The sequence below is a fragment of the Trachurus japonicus genome, chromosome 13 (assembly GCF_045865225.1).
Source record: "Trachurus japonicus isolate A0001 chromosome 13, Traja_1.0".
Taxonomy (NCBI): domain Eukaryota; kingdom Metazoa; phylum Chordata; class Actinopteri; order Carangiformes; family Carangidae; genus Trachurus; species Trachurus japonicus.
This window is the reverse complement of record NC_140919.1, coordinates 23,027,520-23,046,522: the sequence shown is the minus strand read 5'-3', so window position 1 is coordinate 23,046,522 and position 19,003 is coordinate 23,027,520. Positions and strand designations below refer to the sequence as shown.

The 19,003-nt window shown below is 42.9% G+C and overlaps 1 pseudogene; it reads right to left on the bottom strand.

Moving 5' to 3' along the window:
- Positions 1–7,358: 7,358 nt before the first annotated feature.
- Positions 7,359–17,578, bottom strand: LOC146975961 (uncharacterized; annotated as a pseudogene).
- Between the last annotated feature and the right edge of the window lie 1,425 nt (positions 17,579–19,003).

The window sequence follows — 19,003 nt, the reverse complement described above, 5'->3', positions numbered from 1 at the left end:
GTCTTAATATTGACGGGCGGGTCGGATCCGGGTTGTAGTCAGAAATAATCACGGGTGACGGGTCGGGACACGGGCTTAAAAAACAACGGGTCGGGCGGGCGCGGGTTTCCAAAATTGGACCCGTGCAGGACTCTGGCCTGGTCCAAAGACTTGAACCATGAAATATCAGTAGAACTTTGGGAGGAGGCACTTTCTCGTGTCCATTGTTGCTCTGTTAATTCACGTTACAGGCTAATTCAGTACAAAGTGCTGCACAGGTTACATTACTCCAAAACAAAGCTAAATCGTATTTTTCCATCTGTATCCCCTGTATGTGATAGGTGCAATATTGCCGAGGGCTCACTAGCACATCTTTTCTGGTTCTGTCCTAAGTTGCACAGTTTTTGGTCAGATATATTTGAACATTTGTCAAAAGCCTACTCTAGAGCCATTCAGCCTAACCATGAGCTGGCCATCCTTGGTTGCTCGACTGAGACTTTTGATCTTCTGCATGACACTCAGGTCGCTCTACACCTAGGGATGGTGGTGGCCAAGAAACTCATTCTTTTAAATTGGAAGTCCACCACTCCTCCCACCTTCGCTCACTGGCTCAGTGAGATGTTGTCGGTCATTCAAATGGAAAGACTGCGCTTGCACAAACCCAAGGGACAGAACAGGTTTGAGAGAATCTGGGGACCCTTCCTGGCTCAATGTCAGGGATGATACCTGACTCAAACTTTCGCGTGGTACTTGTTTTACCTTAACAACTGCAATTTTGTTTTGTGTTTTCTACAAGTCCATCTATGTAAAAGGTAAATAATGAATGTCTGGCAGCCCCTCCCCCTTTTTTTTTTTTTTTTTTTTAATTTTATTTTATTTTTCTCTCTCTGTTTCCTTTTATGTTTAACTGTTCCTATGTGGTATGTTTTGTACAGTTTTGTAAAATGAAAAACTGTAAATAAAATATTAAAAAAAAAAAAAAAAAAATGCTGCGTTCCAGGCAGGCTTTTGAAATCGTAAATTACAGCTTCAAGTCACAACTTACGACTTTGTAGCGTTTCAGGCAACCCACTCGTGTTTTTCCGACCTGTTTTACTGGTGAAAGTCACTATAAGGGCCACTCGTAACTTCCGACCGGTGAACTCGTACCAGATCGAACTGGTACCACTTCACGGTCGGAAAAATACGAGTTTCCTTGAACGCACCATAACAGTCCTCGTCGCTACGTCACCAGAGACCCGTGTTTCAGTCCAAACACTCTATGTAAGTGATTGCTGTCGGAAGATATAACTATTTAAGACTTATATTAACACAAATATATCACTTACTTCTGCTTTAAGCTTACAGTGGGACAAGAACTTTTTACATTTTACATTTAGATTTATGGCTTTACTACAGTACAGATTTGCCATATTTACAGTATGATGCTGTACTACAGCATTTTACAAGTGGGAAGCACTTTTACAGTATTGTACACTACAGTAATATGGGTTGATACAGTGTACTGTAGGCTACATTACAGTAATTTTACTCTGCACCACATAGGGCAGAGGTGGAAGAGAGCCCCTTTTTACTCTGCAACAAGAGGAAGCCATTTGTCTAGACTGCAATGACATAAGGTTGAGAGAGATAGGCCTACAAAGCGAGGATGACAATATCTTTGGGAATAATGAATCTGTTTCAAGTTGATCTATGAGATTAAGAGCGAGGGCGACAGAGCATTTTCAGTTGTGGCCCCAAATTTGTGGAATGCTTTTCCCCTCCACATCAGAGCAGCTGAAACTCTGGAGCATTTTAAATCACTCTTAAAGACCCACCTGTTTTCTCTGGCCATCATTTCACCCTGACACTCTTATTTTCATCTTTTAGTTTAGCTTTTATTTGTTTTACCTTATCTTAGTGCTGCTCTTATTGCCCTATCTTATTGTTAACCCATTTGTGCCCAAATTTTAATTTTTGGGGGAGTTGTAAGGCATATCATTTTATCAGTTGAGTCCCTCTGAATCATGTTATGTATTTATTTTTTCCATTTTGTACTTTGTTTTGAAGAAAATAGCATTTAAAAAAAAAAAGAAAAAAAAAAAAGTAAAACAGTACATGGATACCAATGGATATTATCATCCCAGGAAGGTAGCTATAGGCTCAAACCTTGGTTTCGCCTGTATAAAATTCAAAACAACAAACAATTTAAACTGGTTTCTTCATAAATAACCTTTGTACCCATGTTATTTTATGAAAATTTCTTACATACATATCATACCAGAGGGAAAGGGGGTTTCTTTGGGGGGGGGGGGCATCACATCAACATTTTTTACCTCATCGAAACAGGGTCATTCCTATGTTCCCATATTTCTAACTTTTTTTTTCACTGAAACTTAGGCCTTGTGTTCCCACAGCGCAAAGATTTATTTATCTATGTTCCCACATTTCCTTTTTCATAAATTTGAGACTGATTTCATTCCCTCTTTATATACCCTTTTGTGTTTTCATTTAGGCTAAAATGTCCAGGTGTGCCTGACCCAGCCCCCCTGTAATCCTCTCAGCAGGCACGCCGATTTTTCCCAGTGGCCACCCGTGGTACTGCAACAAAAAATCCCATGCGGCCCAGAAAGGATTTTTCCCATAGACCGCAATAGTAAAAGAGAAGCCTGTAAAACTGTTCACAGGACACTTCCAGCTGTAACCTCCGTTAATTACTAATCTTTGTATTCTATATTTTTAAGTCATGGACTTTTTATCCGTCAAAATGTTTTCTAACGGTCAGAAAAGCCACAGAAAAGTCTCTTTTCTGGCCGTGACGTCACGGCTGTGTCCGTGCACCAGCAGTGCGCGGTCGTGTGTGTCTCGGGACCGAGGATGCCTGAACTAATGAGACTCTGTCCGGTGCTAAAATCACTCAGAAAAGTGGAAAACACGGCTCAAAGGTGAGTTTTTGTTTGGTCACATCGAGTTAATTTAACTTTATGATAGTTAATGTCTGTTATTAGTCTCTTGTCAACTCGTATTCTTAAACGTAACGTTTTAATTGATGAGATCGCCTCGTATGACTGCATTTACTGACGTGAAACCGGACTGTCTTACATTACTTTCCCTGTAAAACCCATATTTTTCAGTAATTTTAGCTTGATAAGTCATTTATGCTGTATGTGTTTGTGTGTGTCAACAGTGTCTCATCGCGGCTGATGTTCTACACCTGTTGCTCCGTTCACGTTAATTTATTTTACGGCTTAATTAATGCCACGGTGGTAAAATGTAAACCGAGACTTCTCCAGACTCCTCCATGGTCGGTGTGTGTGGTGTGTGTGTCCTGACGGTGCAGCGGCTCCCCGTCTTCACCGGGGCCGGAGGAAGAACCATGGACGTCCTCCTCATCCTCCTCTCTCCTCCTCACCGTCGTCAGTGTGTGTTTGTTCAATGTCAGTATGCTAAATGATCACTTAAACTCATCATCATATTATTAAATTGTTCGGAAAAAAACAAACATGCTTGTGACTTTTTTCTTCTTCTACCAAATCCAACATCTGCAACTGTGTCTGGGGCATCGTGTTTAATTCAAATGTCTGGTTCTGTAACAGCTGTATTTAGTGGACACTGATATTCTGTGTGTTGTGGAAATATTGTATAAATTGTAAGTTAAACTGTTGAATTACAAAGAGTCTCATCCACCTGAAGGCTTAATGATGATGATGAAACTATGAACACAGCCAGTACAGACAATTATTAGATGCATTTGCCAAAGAGTTCTAATTTTCTTTAATCACAGCTGTGGTTGATAAAAACAAAACACGTGTGACTATATACTCCACCAACATCCTGTAACTACAACTAGTGAACTGTGCAGCAAGTTAAATATACTATTGAATATAAAAAAGGTAAGAGTAAAGCCTCATTACATTATTTGAGGTGTTCTGTGGTCATCTCTGTCATGTTTAACAAAAATACAGTTAATTATGATTTATTTTCCATTGTGATTTAAGCTTACAGGTTCGGACTAACTCGTTTTCAGTGTAACATCGTATATTAATTAACTGTCAAAACGATTTAACGATCCTATAAACGACCGTAGTAAACCTACGATCGGCCGTCTTACTTTTTAAATCATTATCTTTGTTTTAAAGTCCGTGTGAGTCCTGTAAAAGTCTTAATACTCACTCAATACTCAAGTAACACATACATGAACGTGCAGCGCCAAAACTAGAACGGCGGTTGCTCGTTCTCATTGCCCCAGGGCATGATGGGAGACCGCAGAGCATCATGGGGGGTGACTCAACTGCGCATGCTCTATGGGCCGCATAACGCGGAAGTAAACCCGGAAGTCAGAAACTTTTTCGGCGTATGCGCCAGGCGAGCAACTTCCATTGAAATGAACGGCGGCCATTTTCCGGTCCGGTATCCAGTTAATATAATACATCCATGGCCTGACCTCATTAGTCACAACAACAATGATCAGACACACAATTGACCCTTTGTCAAGGCCCCGCCCCCCACGGTTACTGTTGCTAGGTTGGACAAACAATGGTCACGGAAGGGTTAACTCCCATTGGAAACCATTGAAAATTAGGCAGATTTAAATTGCTTGTAAGGAAAATTTTAATTAACTTATACATCAGAAAAATAGTGTCCATGATAGAGGACAGACGTGGCTCAATAGCGGTTGAACGGGCATTACCTGACTTTTCCGAAAAATGGGGAAAAATCATTGTTTTGGTCACTCACTAGCTATAGCTAACGTTGTAGCTAACGTTAGCTACAAGCTAACGCTTAATCTCCGCCGATCTCCCGTTTCTCCTCGTAAAACTTCACAAAGTTCAAAAGACATTAGCAGTGGTAATGTTACGTTTGCTAGATAACTTTGAAGGTATTAGATCTTCTCTGTCTATGAACACGACCAGAGAGTGGACTGGAGAATGAATGAGTTTCAATAGCACAAAGTACAGCCAGGGAAAAACAGGCTCACTTCTCATGAGGACTGCACACAACAACAACAACAAACAAAACTTTGCAGTTAACCCCTGACCTATGCCTACAGCTCCCCCTAGTGGACCACCCCCAAACCCTATTATTAAGCTCAACTAACAGAAGGTTAAAGTAATATGTTATACAGTACACATGGGCCAAGTAGCCTATGTTTATTGATGTCTTGGGTTTGGGGAATGGGATAAAAATGACTCCAGGAATACGTTCCAGATATTGTGAGTCGCTATTGCAGGAACCCCAGGCACATTTTAACCATATTGAAAAATTATTAAGTAGTTTTTGCCAAAAAAATTGCTGTCTACCTATCTCGGTTCATAGGGTTTCATTCCAGGGTTGTCCAACCTTAGAATGTTGTGCAACACGTGACATGGGGAGAAGCGCTCTGATTGGTGGAACAGCAGACCAATCAGAAGGCCAACAAAGGGTCAATTGTGTCCAATAATAAAAGAGAGGAATTAAAGGAGCTGACTGAAGTTCAGGGAGTAGTGGAGCTGTGCATAAAGCCAACGTACCTTGGTCCTTACAAGGTACGTTTTATCAGTCTGTTTTCTGGGAATAATTGACATAAGGAGAAACCAGAAACAAGCCGTTTTTTCGTTTTGGAAAAAAAAACGGAAATCAAAATTTCAGTTCGTTTTCTCGTTTTTGGTTCTTATTGTAACAAAATGACTTTACCACTCAATATTTTGTTTCCGTGGGTGGGCGGATCCTCTGATTGGCTAGTGTGCTTCCTTGCCCTGTGCCCTTCAAAATAAAAGTTCCTCAATTTAATAATGTCGACAAAAATATTACTGTAGGCTAGGCTACAGACACTAGCAGACATAGAGGACCCCATCACCCACAGTCAAGACTGACACGGCTTCAGATAACAATAATAGTAGGCTATTCATAATGAAAATGAGAACTTATGAAGTTATGATGACTTCAGTGTAGCCTAGTTGATGTTTAGCCACAAGGTGGCGCAGTTATTACATGAAGAGTAGATCTGAGGGCTTTACTACGACGGAGGCTCACATATCGTGTGCATTATTGAAAGCGAGGGGTGTGCCTATAGGCTATAGGCTAGTGAGTACAGAGTGTCTATTCTGTACAGTGACAAAGACTGTATAGCAGTGGTCGCCAACCCGTCGATCGCGATCGACTGGTCGATCTCGGAGGCTTGCCCTGTCGATCTCGAGAAAAAAAGAAAAAGAAAAAGAAAAAAAAAACCTCGGAAGAATAAATATAATAATAATACTAATAAAATGTGTATAAAACATATTATGCCTGATTGGCGTTCAGACTTCGGATACAGCTTTTTTTTTCTTCTTTTTCCTCAATGTAGCAGGCGGGTGCTGCATTTACAGTATGAGAGTGACATGTGTACAGGTGACTGTCGCGAACGTCGTCACCATGGTGATAGCCTGCTGTTGTCTGCAAGCATGGCGGAGGGTCCGGGTCCACCACGAAAGAAGACGAAATCGTACAATTTTCATCCGGAATGGGAGGAGGAATTTATTTTTACCATGGTAAAAGACAAGTGTGTGTGCATGTTGTGCCATCAGGCACAGGCACTGTCGAAGCGAGGGAATTTGGAGCGGCACCACAACACTAACCACCAGAAATTCAAAGACAGCTATCCACCAAAGAGCACAATTCGCGCTAAAAAAGTCCAAGAGCTAAAAGCGGTGCTGAAGGCTCAGCAGTCGCTTTTCACGAAACCCGCTTCTCAAAATAAGGCTGCAACTGAAGCGTCTTTTCGTGTTAGCCACCTTTTGGCTAAACACAAGAAGCCTTTTACAGATGGGGATTTATTTAAGGAAGCTATGGCCGTTACGGCAGAGACTGTTTGCAGCAACTTCAAAAACAAAGAGGACATAAAAGCCGCGCTCCGTGCTGTACCGCTTGGTCCTGCAACGGTGACACGAAGGGTCGAGTTACTGTCAGAGGACGTTGATCAACAGGTGTTGAAGGACTTGTCGCTCTGTGAATATTTTTCACTGCAGTTCGATGAATCGCTGGATGTAATGGACACAGCTCAGCTTGCTGTATTTGTCAGGATGGCTTTTCAGGATTTTACAACAAAGGAGGACTTCCTCACTCTTCTCCATTTGAAACAGAGAACGAGAGGTGAGGATATTTACAACGTGTTTAAAAGCTATGTCCGTGAAAATAACATCCCCATTCATAAACTCGTGGCAATCACTACTGACGGAGCCCCGGCGATGTGCGGTGTGCACGCTGGTTTTATAGCACTGTGCCGGAAAGATCCGGATTTTCCCGACTTCATGAATTACCACTGTGTGATTCATCAGCAGGCCTTGGCTGGGAAAGTTGTGGACTTTTCTCATGTAATGACACTGGTGGTTAAAGTGGTAAACTCGATTCGAGCAAAAGCGCTTCAGCATCGCTTATTCAAGGCGTTATTGGATGAGCTCGAGTCCGCATATGGAGACCTGCTTCTCCATGCTGATGTACGGTGGCTGAGTCGCGGCAAAGTGTTGCAGCGATTTGTTGACCTGCTGCCTGAGATAAAGATGTTTCTGTCGACAAGGAACGAGGAGCACGGGGAACTATCAGATGATGCCTGGTTACTGGACCTGGGGTTTCTAACAGACCTAACAGCAAAACTGAACTCACTCAACAACGAACTTCAGGGAAAAGACAGACACCTGCCCCACATGATAAGCGCAGTGAAGGCGTTCAAGGCCAAACTCCCTGAAGAAAGGGGTGCTGATGCACTTCACCAACCTGGAGAAAATGTCACAGTCCATCAGAGACAATTATGTTTTTCACCCTGAGCAGTACTGTGTGCACCTGGACAAACTGGCAGCAGAGTTCAGTCGACGTTTTGGTGAGTTACACGTCATGGAAGATATTGCTGCATTCGTTTCAAACCCATTCCTGCCTATTGATACAGATGAGGTAGCAGCTAAATTCCAGAAAGCATTTGCTCTTCCAGGTGGAGTGGACATGGAGATAGTTGACTTGCAAAGTGACATAGAGCTGAAAGCCAGGTCAAGGGACAGTGACTTTTGGGGACTTGTCAGCAGAGAGAAGTTTCCTCTCCTCAGTGCATGTGCAGTAAAAGTGAGTGCCTATTTTGGATCAACTTACCTTTGTGAAATGGCATTTTCACAGATGAAAATCATCAAATCAAAGCACAGGAGTCGGCTTACAGACAGACACCTCACAGACTGCCTCAGACTGGCTGTCTGTGCTTATGAGCCTAACTATAAGGCACTCACAGACCATGTTCAGTCACAGCCGTCACATTGACTTGAGTTGAGATGGCATTGTTATGGGACACAAAGCTGAACTGCACTTACATTAGTTGCACTGTCTGAGAATATTGTCAGTGTTGTGTTGTAACCAGGGTTCAAACTTAACTTTTTTGCTCACTGGTCAACTGGCTAGTGAGCTTTAAAAATCTACTGGCCAGAAAGATTTTTTACTGGCCAAAAATTATGTATAGCTGTTTTGTATATTTTTCATTGTGTTGAACTGTTATAATACACTCATAAGCATTTTTAACACATATCATAGCTATTAGCATATTTTTGTGTGGAATAAAGGAGTCAAGTTTGCCTTTTTTCCCTAAAAGGTTTATTTTAGGGATGCACATGGTTAACCGTTTAACCATTAACCTATAACAAGAACTTGACCGAATAATACTATCAGTTATTTATATATATTTATTTATTAGCTCCTTATGTCGTCAACTCATGGGGGTGTGTCGACATGTGCAGTCTTCCACTGCCTTCAGTCATATTATTTAGTAGCTAAAAGTTTCACAGGAGGACTGACACTGTGCACCATGAAGGAAGATCAGACAATAAATGTAGCCTACATGGACATAGATGTGCATAGGGGTGCACCGAATGGCATTTTTTTGGCCGAAGCCGAATACCGAATAAAGTCAAAACGCTTGGCCGAATAACCGAATAATACCGAATACCGAAAGTGGTTATAAAGTTTTTAAATAAAATATTTTTTTAAACTTAATTTTCAAAGAAAGTAAATGTTTATTGACTATTCTGACAGTTTTTGAATATTCCAGTTGCCGTTGCTCATCAAAAAAGCACAACAAGTTATATAAAGTTTTTCATTTAGCCTATATCAGCCCATTGTGAGTGCTGAAAGATGCAAGTACATTCCAAAAAAACCCAGGTGTCTTTTCAAACAGTGGTTCCTAACCTTTCTTGGTCAGATTTTTTTTAATTCATCAATTAGGCTACTAGACATTTCAGGCGACCTCATTTGAATTTCAGGTGACCCCACATGGGGTCCCGACCCCAAGGTTGGGAAACACTGTTTTAAAAGACGTCGGCCACGGACGGAGTGGGCGACAGCTGGGACGAGGAACTTTCGTTTTAACTGCTGCAGCCGTCTCTCCCTCTCGTAGCCTACTAGGCATGCTGTTCAGGGTGTTTGGTTTTTAAATGATTCATTAAAAGGCGCGTTGCTACGGGAACGGTCCCCTCACTCAGCATCTCAGTGGCCGTGTCTCCGCTGCAGACAGGACGCACTGGGCTCTTGGAGCGACGTGCAACGGTGCGCGCGGTAGCTGTGCAGCTTCCCCCCCACTGCTCTTGTTGCTTTTTTTTTCCAGCAGTAGGAGTCACTTACTAATAAAGCTGGGGTTTAAGCTGCCGTTTCGATCGTCGCGATCGCGTATTTATCAGACTCCAAAAAAATTGGAGCAATGTTTTTTTTTTTTTGCCGTTAAATAGAAACATGTGCGCTGCGATATCTGATCAATGCCACATCCACTGTGCTCTGTCTCAGCTGATCGCGCTCATATGGAACTTTTCTTATTGAAAGTGCAGCCAAACACCAGACTGAAGAGAGAGGAATACACACGTGCGCCGGCTCACAACCCAAGCGTCACAGCCGGGTCGGGAGGAACAGTAACAACAACGAAGTAAAAAAAAAACAAAAAAAAAAAAACAACAACAACGAAGTAGTTTTTTTTTTCACTCGCCAGAGTGGCCAGTCAGCCGGCTTCATTACTCGCCAAAGCATCAAAGTTAGTCGCCACTGGCGACTGGCGACCGCTAATTTTGAACCCTGGTTGTAACTTCAGTTGATAAACACAGCAGTCATTTGGTAGTTTACCCAGTCTGCTCACTGCAAATATATTTGTTCTTTATTGTGAATGGTTAACAAATAATTTCCATTTTATGTTGCACTGAAATTAAGTGATTTAATGTGTTCTTGGTCTCATGGATTTAAAAGCTGGACCAGTGTGTTTGATTCCATTCAATTAAAATGAACAAATAATTTCCATATGTTACACTGAAATTAAGTCATTTAGTGTGTTCTTGGTCTCATGGATTTAAAAGCTAGACCAGTGTGTTTGATTTTATTCAATTTAAAAATTAACAAATAATTTCCATATGTTACACTGAAATTAAGTCATTTAGTGTGTTCTTGGTCACATCGATTTAAAGGCTGGACCAGTGTGTTTGATTTCATTCAATTAAAATTAGGCTAAATAAAAAGCCTCAACTTGTAACAGTCTGGAGTCTGGAAAGTCTTTTTTTCTCAACGCCGTAATAAGTAGATCTTGCCTGTCACCAAGGCAGAGGCCAGGGATCTTGGGCATAAAAAGGTTGGTGACCACTGCTGTATAGCTACAGTAACTTCGTTCAATATAGGCTACGACCTAGATTAAAAATGGTTTTGATCTTTGCTCATGGCAGTTGTGACAGTCATTTTAATTTATTTATTTTTATTTAACCTTTATTTCCAGGCATAATTACTTGAGATAAAAATAATAATAATAAAAAATAAAATCTATTTTCTATTTTAACATGTCAGCAAGCAAGCTTCACTCATTCCAGGATGTATTAGGCCTATCTTCGTCCTATACATTCATGGAAGTCTTGTATTGTCATCCCAGGATAAAACACAAATAATGCTGTTAAAGTGCACAACAATGAGTCATTCAGAGTTACACAAACCACATGGCTAAGTTGTGAGGGTTTTGGTTGGATCACTCTTCAGGAGGTGTCCTTATTGTACCATAGGTTAGAGAATGCAGGGACATAGCATTTTCTTTTGTACCAGATAATGGCTAGTGAAGCTTAGTTATTTTCATATCATGTATGTATGTATGTGAGAAAGAACTGTTGACTGATGTGCTAATAAAACAGTTGCTGAACCAGCTCTCTCCATAGGTCAGAGATGCAGACACTCTACATTTAAGTAGACAGACCCCCCACCGCCCCCCTCTCACCTTGTAGTTTGGCCTTGGCGTCCCGCACTCTCTGTGTTTCCACAGATTCTCCACAGCTCCATCCCTCTGCACCAACCGCCACCTGAATCGACCCCCTTCCCCCTCGCCAGCCTGTTAAACCAGCCTGCTCAGTGGATGTGAGGGTTTAAGGGAAGAGGATGTTGTTATGATGCTCATGCTACAGTAAACCCCTTCGAGACAAACCGTTTGTAAAAACGGGCTATACAAATAAAATTGCCTTGCATTGCCTAACCCGTTTGGACTGTAATTCATATTCATGCTACTAGTTTGATCATTGACTGACTACATAAATAGTTGCACAGAGGAGATTCTTATAGGCCATTTATAAGATCTAGTTAACATCATTAAAAGTAATGTCCAAACACATTGACAAAAAAAAGAAAGAAAAAGCAAAGAGATTTTTCAGCAGCACTTTTCGTCACTTGAGACCTAATACAGCGTTTCTTTAATACAGCAATTGGTAACACTTAACCAGAGTAGGAAGGAATCAGGTTCACAAAACATCTGGAAAGTTGAATGCATACATAATACTCCTGTCTCACATCTGCAGGTTAACAAGACATCTGGAAAGTTGAATGCATACATAATACTCCTGTCTAACATCTGCAGGTTAACAAGACATCTGGAAACAGGCTACACATGTCTTCTCACAGTATCTATAAGATCCCTAATTGCACTTTGGAAACGGGTTGGTTCATTGTTGACCGTACTGTCAAAGAGTTCAGAGATGTTGCTGTACTGCTGTGCAAATTCATGTTCAGCTGCTCCCTGGTTTTCAGCTGTGGAGAATGGGTTTCTCCCAAACATTGACACTTGTGTCAAGGAGGACCCCACTTCCTGCAGGTAAGCATGTGCAGCTCCTGCAGCCTCTGGCAGACAATCTGCTGGCATTTCTTTGGGCATCCACCCAGAGCCAGTTGATCTGGGATGCCCTTGCCTAAAATAAGCAAATCAAAACACAAATCATCAGGGGCTAAGGTTTGGGTAATTAACATCTTACCATCATGCATATCAATCCACCTCAGTGTCTAACCCTCGGAAGCCCTTGAAAAAAAGTTTATTCAAGTGAGCTGTTAGTAAAAAGAAAAGTATTCTGTTAACTTTTATGTTCTTATGCTTGGCTATACAGAAAAGTATTTGGCTTCAATGTTCAGTACAAGGAAATAACTTAATCCATTTAATATACAGGTCAAAGGTTTGGACACACTCAATGCATTTCCTTTATTTTCATGACTATTTACATTGTAGATTCTCACTGAAATTCCACTAATGAACCCTGACAAGGCACACCTGTGAAGTGAAAACCATTTTCAGGTCAGGTTCACCTCTTGAAGCTCATCAAGAGAATGCCAAGAGTGTGCAAAGCAGTAATCAGAGCAAAGGATGGCTACTTTGAAGAAACTAGAATTGGTGGGGGCAGAGATAGAGGAGGAGGAAGAAGAAGGAGAGGAAGAAGAAAAGAAGGAAGAGAAGACAAAGAAGAAAATACATGTTTTCAGTTATTTCACACTTTTTTGTTAATTCCACATGTGTTCATTCATAGTTTTGGTGCCTTCAGTGAGAATCTACAATGGAAATAGTCATGAAAAAAAAAGGAAACACATTGAATGAGAAGGTGTGTCCAAACTTTTGGCCTGTACTGTATATGGATCAAAAGATTTCAATCAAAAGATTAAGTTCACTTGGCTTGTACTTGCGCTTAATCTATAAATTATTTTACAGACCCCCACCCCACACACACACACACACGTTAGATTGACGGATGATGGATCCAATATCATTGGCTGATGAATCGTGAGCAGGTTTACGTATAATCTGTGGCCTGCACTATCCAATGAGAAATCCTGGATTTAATCAAAAATAGAATTTTGCACAAAGTTTGGCCTACATTGTCTGATAGATGAGTTATTACACCAATTATATGACCCAGAGTGGGCTCAAAGTCAATTTTCATTTCTGTACAACTTTAATGATAACTTTTGCCTTTTTGGTCCAAAAAATTTAAACTTCAACCCAAACCTTGCAAAGGTACAAAGCAAGATGTCCCAAGTTGGTCTGACAAACAGATTGAGATGTACAGTATATTCCACCACACAGACACAGACACAGACACAGACACAGACACAGACACACATACAAACAAACAAACATTCCTTGAATTGATAGATAGATGACAAAACATTTATAAATAAGGCCTGGGGATGGCAAACATGATAACCAAACATCTATCAGAGACAGCGCACATTACAGTAATCAACATTTCAGGTTTTAGCCAAAATGTGTTAGAAAGAGTTAGCTGCTGAGCTCATTCTCATCTGTAGTCCGTGTGATACATTGCAAGTTCTGCCAGAATAGTTACCCTATGTGAAGCATGACAATATTATGCACCCCAGCCTTGTAAATTCACACAATGATCTGGAAGCATTTGGGCATACCCAATTTGAACATTTGAATCAACCCTGTGTTAAAAAGGGGGATAAAATTAGCAACACAATATAGCCTATTCACATAGCAGGCTAAAAGGGACATTTAGATTCAGATTCAGATTCAGTGTAACTGTTGGAGACAGTATTTCATGAGTTAATGAAGTGTTTAAAAAGATTAATAAATAGACATATAAATTCATGATAATAAGAGAGTTAAAAAGAGCTTACGTTTATAAATAAGTTGATAAAAATTATTTCAGTTGTGATATTTAAAAACCTTCATGTGAGGACATTTTATTTTGAAAGTGTGTGGTCACATGAGGTCTGTTGTGAGGGTGAGGGTGATTGTGGGTCAGAAGTAGAAAGCGGGACCACAGAGAATGGAGGCAGGAAGTCATGCCACTGAACACTCAGAGATAAATACACTGTGTTCAAGAGGCGCAAACGGTAATTGAGTTTTGTTTCATATGTATTTAATTTTGTGGTTGTGTACAAAATGCTTTGAGCATACAATGGACTCATATGGACTCTCTGCTTCTATTTGTAGTTTTCACGGTGTTCTGTGATTTTACTAACGTTGGTGGAGGAGAATAAAAGAATGAAAATCAAGACATCAGTATGAAGCGTGGCCTTTTGTTGAACCGGTGTAGCTACATTCAGCTTTATTTGTCCTTTACAAGGAAACTTGTTTTCACCCCCGTACGCAACACACAACCTCAAGATACATAAATACATACATTACATCACCCACCCATACACATTAAACAGGAACACACATTTAGCGACGCAATCTATTTAGTTCTGTTATAGCAGAGGGGACGAAGCTTCGGCTCAACTTGACCCTCTTCTGCGTGTTATGGCTATGGTGTTGAGGTCAGAGAGGATGGGGGTGGAGAGGCCAATGATTTTGGCAGCTCTATGAGTGATTTGTGTCAGTCTTTTTGTGTTGGGGGATGACAACATGTTGAAGAAACAAGAGGAGCAGTAGAGGAGGATGGGCTGAATTATGCTCTTGTATAGTAACAGTAGGAGGTGGGGGGCCACTGAGAGAGCTCTCAGTTTCCTGATGGCAGAGAGTCTTTGCTGGCTGCGTTTATGGATGTCATGGATGTGTGATTCAAAGGTGAGTTTATTGTCTATGAGTCCCAGGTATCTGAAAGCATCTACCACCTCCACGGCTTCTCCGTTGATGCTGATGGGGTTGTGGGTGGGAGGCTGATGCAGTCATTAGTGTAAAGGGTAAACAAGAACGGGCTCAGCACACAGCCCTGCGGGAACCGGTGTTGGTGATGGCGTATGATGATGTCACGTTGCCCATTCTGGTGGATTGTGGTCTGTTGCTGAGAAAACTGTGGACCCAGTGGATGAGGAGTGATGGGATGTTCAGGTGATGGAGTTTCCTGATCATCAGGTGGCGCTGGACGGTGTTGAAGGCGGAGCTGAAGTTAATGAAGACAAGTCAGGCAAAATTACCGGGGGTTTCAAGGTGTTGGAGGAGTGAATGAAGGAGGCATGCCACAGCATCCTCTGTCCCCCTCCTCACTTTGTATGCAAACTGGTATGGATCCAAGTGTTGTTCAACAGATGGGAGGATGATGTCAAGAACCAGTTTCTTCAGGCATTTCATCGGAATTGACGTTAGTGCAACTGGACGGTAGTGGTTGGGCTCTGAGGGGCGGGGTTTCTTGGGCACTGGGATGATGATGGATGTTTTCCACAGGGTAGGCACTGTGGCCATCCTGTAGGACGAAGGAGAAGAGGGAGTGCATGATGGGGGCGAGCTCCGTGGCACACTCCTTCAGCACCCGCCCCTGGATACCGTCTGGCCCTGGGGCCTTGCCAGGTTTACATCGGCCCAGCTGCCGACGTACATCCTCCTCACTAAAGGGAGCTTGATGCACTGGCTCCGAGAGGGGGAGGGTCTCCAGCAGCACTTCACACTCCTCTGAACAGTCCATGGTGTCAAAATGGGAATAAAAAGTGTTCAATGACTCAGCAAATGTTGTAGGGTCATTTATTGCAGCTGACTTGGGTTGTGGGTCCACGCCCGTGAGTGTTCTCACCTTCTGGAAAGCTTGCCGGGTGTTCATGGAGCTGAATTCTAGTTCCAGTTTTTCTTTGTATCTGAGTTTTGCTTTGTAGATTTCATTCTTTATCTGTCGTGTTATGAGTTTAAAGCAGAAGTAAGCGATCCGGTCGTTTTGGCTAATGCTGCGTTCCAGGCAGGCTTTTGAAACCATAAATTACAGCTTCAAGTCACAACTTACGACTTTGTAGCGTTCCAGGCAACCCACTTGTGTTTTTCCGACCTGTTTTACCGGTGAAAGTCACTATAACGGCCACTCGTAACTTCTGAGCCGTGAACTCGTACCAGATCGAACTGGTACAACTTCACAGGTCGGAAAAACACGAGTTACGAGTTGCCTTGAACGCACCATAACAGTCCTCGTCCCTACATCACCACATTCACGCCGTCCCTTGGCTGCACACACAGCCCTGCATGCCGTTCTCTCTCCTCATTGGATAAAAACTGTAGGATACGAGAAAAGTTTTCTCCTCGGCTCAGAGCAGAGCAGAGTGACTGACAGACCCGTGTTTCGGTCCAAACACTCTATGTAAGTGATTGCTGTCGGAAGATATAACTATTTAAGACTTATATTAACACAAATATATCACTTACTTCTGCTTTAACTGAAACCCAGTCCTGTTGTTGAAATGCCTTCTGCTTTTCCTTAAAACGGTGCTTGATATGTGGTGTAATCCAGGGTTTAGAATTTGGATATTTCTTGAAGACCTTTACTGGAATTGTTGTGGAAATGCAGAATTGAATGTAGTCCGTAATGACAGAGAGCCTTTCATCCAGGCTCCCACCAGAAAAGACGTCCCAATCTGTGCAGGCCAAGGAGCCCTGCAGCCGTGTGATGCTGTCCTCCGACCATTGGGGGGCGCTGTATGTCTTGGGCTTGTGCCTCTTCAGTTCGGTCCTGTAAACAGGAAGCAGGATGATGACATTGTGATCACTGTAGCCAAGCGGTGCCTGGCAACGGGAGATGTATGCGTCCGGGATATTCCCATAACACAAGTCCAGTATGTTATTCCTTCTCGTCGGTAAGTCCACGTACTGGTGAAATGAGGGCAAGACCTTGTCCAGTCTGCAGCTGTTAAAATCACCAGTTATGAACACCGGAGCGCTCGGGTACTTCCCCTGCATGTCACTAGTGGTACTAGCAACTTAACTTTAAACTTTAAAAAGTGGTATGCTAACCTTGGATCCTGTGTGCATTCCAGGCCTGCACCATCCGGTCAAGTCCAATCTCAGCCACCTGACAGGTAAGCGTGGACACACAATACCGCATCAAGTTGTCCTCCATGTTGAGTTCCTCCTGGTCCACAAGGTGGATGAGAGCCCTTTTCAGAGGGTAGTTTACCCTATTATTAACCTCTGGCCACATCCTTTCAACAATATGATTCTGTCATTTCAAAAGAGTAAAAACATAATGTTAAATTTAATTTCAATAATGACAATTACCATCTGCACCTAATCATAATCACTGAATAAAAATCCATTTTCTATGACAACAAAGATCAAAGAATTAGTTTAGCTGACAGGAAGTTAGCCAAAACGACCGGATCGCTTACTAAGAACCAGAGACTGGTCAACTACAGTACATAAAGCCCCTCCCTCCACCACACAGACACAAACTCCTCCAGATTAGAGACCATTTTGTAGTAGGTGCTCTACCTTTAGCTGAGTGGCAACTAGACCCCTAAACATGAGCGTAGCATCAGTTGACCCCTGACCTTTCATTTTGTTCCTCCTACTCAGCCAGATACTCATTTTAGCCTGCCCTATCAGGAAGTTGACTAAGGAGACCCTGTTGCGCTGAGCTGCTGTGTATCGAGGTCCAAACACAAACAGCCTGTCCTCCAGAACCTCTCCCAAACCAGCCAGCATATGCTGCAACATGGAAAAAAGACGGCTCAGTCTTGGACATTCAAGCCACAAGTGCTGCAGAGATTCCTCAAAATTACAGAAAAAACACTGACTCCCTGCCCTCGGATCCATATGTGCCACATGTCTGTTTGTAGCCATGGCCCCATGCACCACCCTCCACTGCAGATCCGCAGTGCGTTTCTCTATGGGGGGTTTGTACAGGGACTTCCAGCTGCCTCTGGGAGATGAACCTGGACAAGAGGAGAGGAGAGGAGAGGAGAAGAAGAGGAGAGGAGAGGAGAAGAAGAGGAGAGGAGAGGAGAGGAGAGGAGAAGAAGAGGAGAGGAGAGGAGAAGAAGAGGAAGGAGAGGAGAGGAGAGAAGAGGAGAGGAGGAGAGGAGAAGAAGAGGAGAGGAGAGAAGAGGAGAGGAGAAGGAGAGGAGAGGAGAAGAAGAGGAGGGGAGAGAAGAGGAGGAGAGGAGAGGAGAAGAAGAGGAGGGGAGAGGAGAGAAGAGGAGAGGAAGAGGAGAAGAAGAGGAAGGAGAGGAGAGGAGAAGAAGAGGAGAGGAGAGGAGGGGAGGAGGGGAGGAGAGGAGAGGAGAGGAGAGGAGAGAAGAAGGAGAGGAGAGGAGAAGGAGAAGGAGAGGAGAGGAGAGGAGAGGAGAAGAGGAGAGGAGAGGAGAGGAGAGGAAAGGAGAGGGCTCTGTGTAACCAGATGTGTCCCCAGCAGCCTATAGCAGCTTAGCTAAAAAACGGTTCAGAGCTACTTGAACCAGCCCTAACTAACTAAAAGCCCTGTCATAAAGGAAGGTCTTAACCCTAGACTTAAATGTAGTTAGAGTGTCTGCTCAGCACCGACTCCCCCCCCCACTCCACATCAACGGTGAGTGTGTGGAGAGGGTCCACACCTTCCGGTTCCTCGGCGTCCTCATCTCCTCTGACTTAACCTGGACTGAAAACACCATAGCAATCATCAAGAAGGCGCAGCAGCGGTTACATTTCCTGAGAGTACTCAGGAAGTACAACCTGAACTCCTCTCTGCTGCTGGCCTTCTACCGCTCATCTATTGAAAGTATACTCACCTACTGCATCACAGTCTGGTACAGCAGCTGCACCATGGCAGACAGGGAGAGGCTTCAGAGAATCATCAAGGCGGCCCAGAAGATCATTGGCCGCCCCCTCCCCTCCCTGACGGACATCTTCACCTCCCGCTGCCTCACCAGAGCAAAAAACATCACCAAGGACAATACCCACCCTGGATTCACTCTGTTAGACCTGTTTGCCCTCAGGAAGGCGCTACAGGTGCATCAAATCCAAAACAAATAGACTCAAGAACAGTTTCTTTCCCACAGCCATTACCACTCTGAACTCACACATGCACTGACGCACACAGACACACCCTGGACTACCTCAATACATATTGCAATACACCAAACTACCTCACAT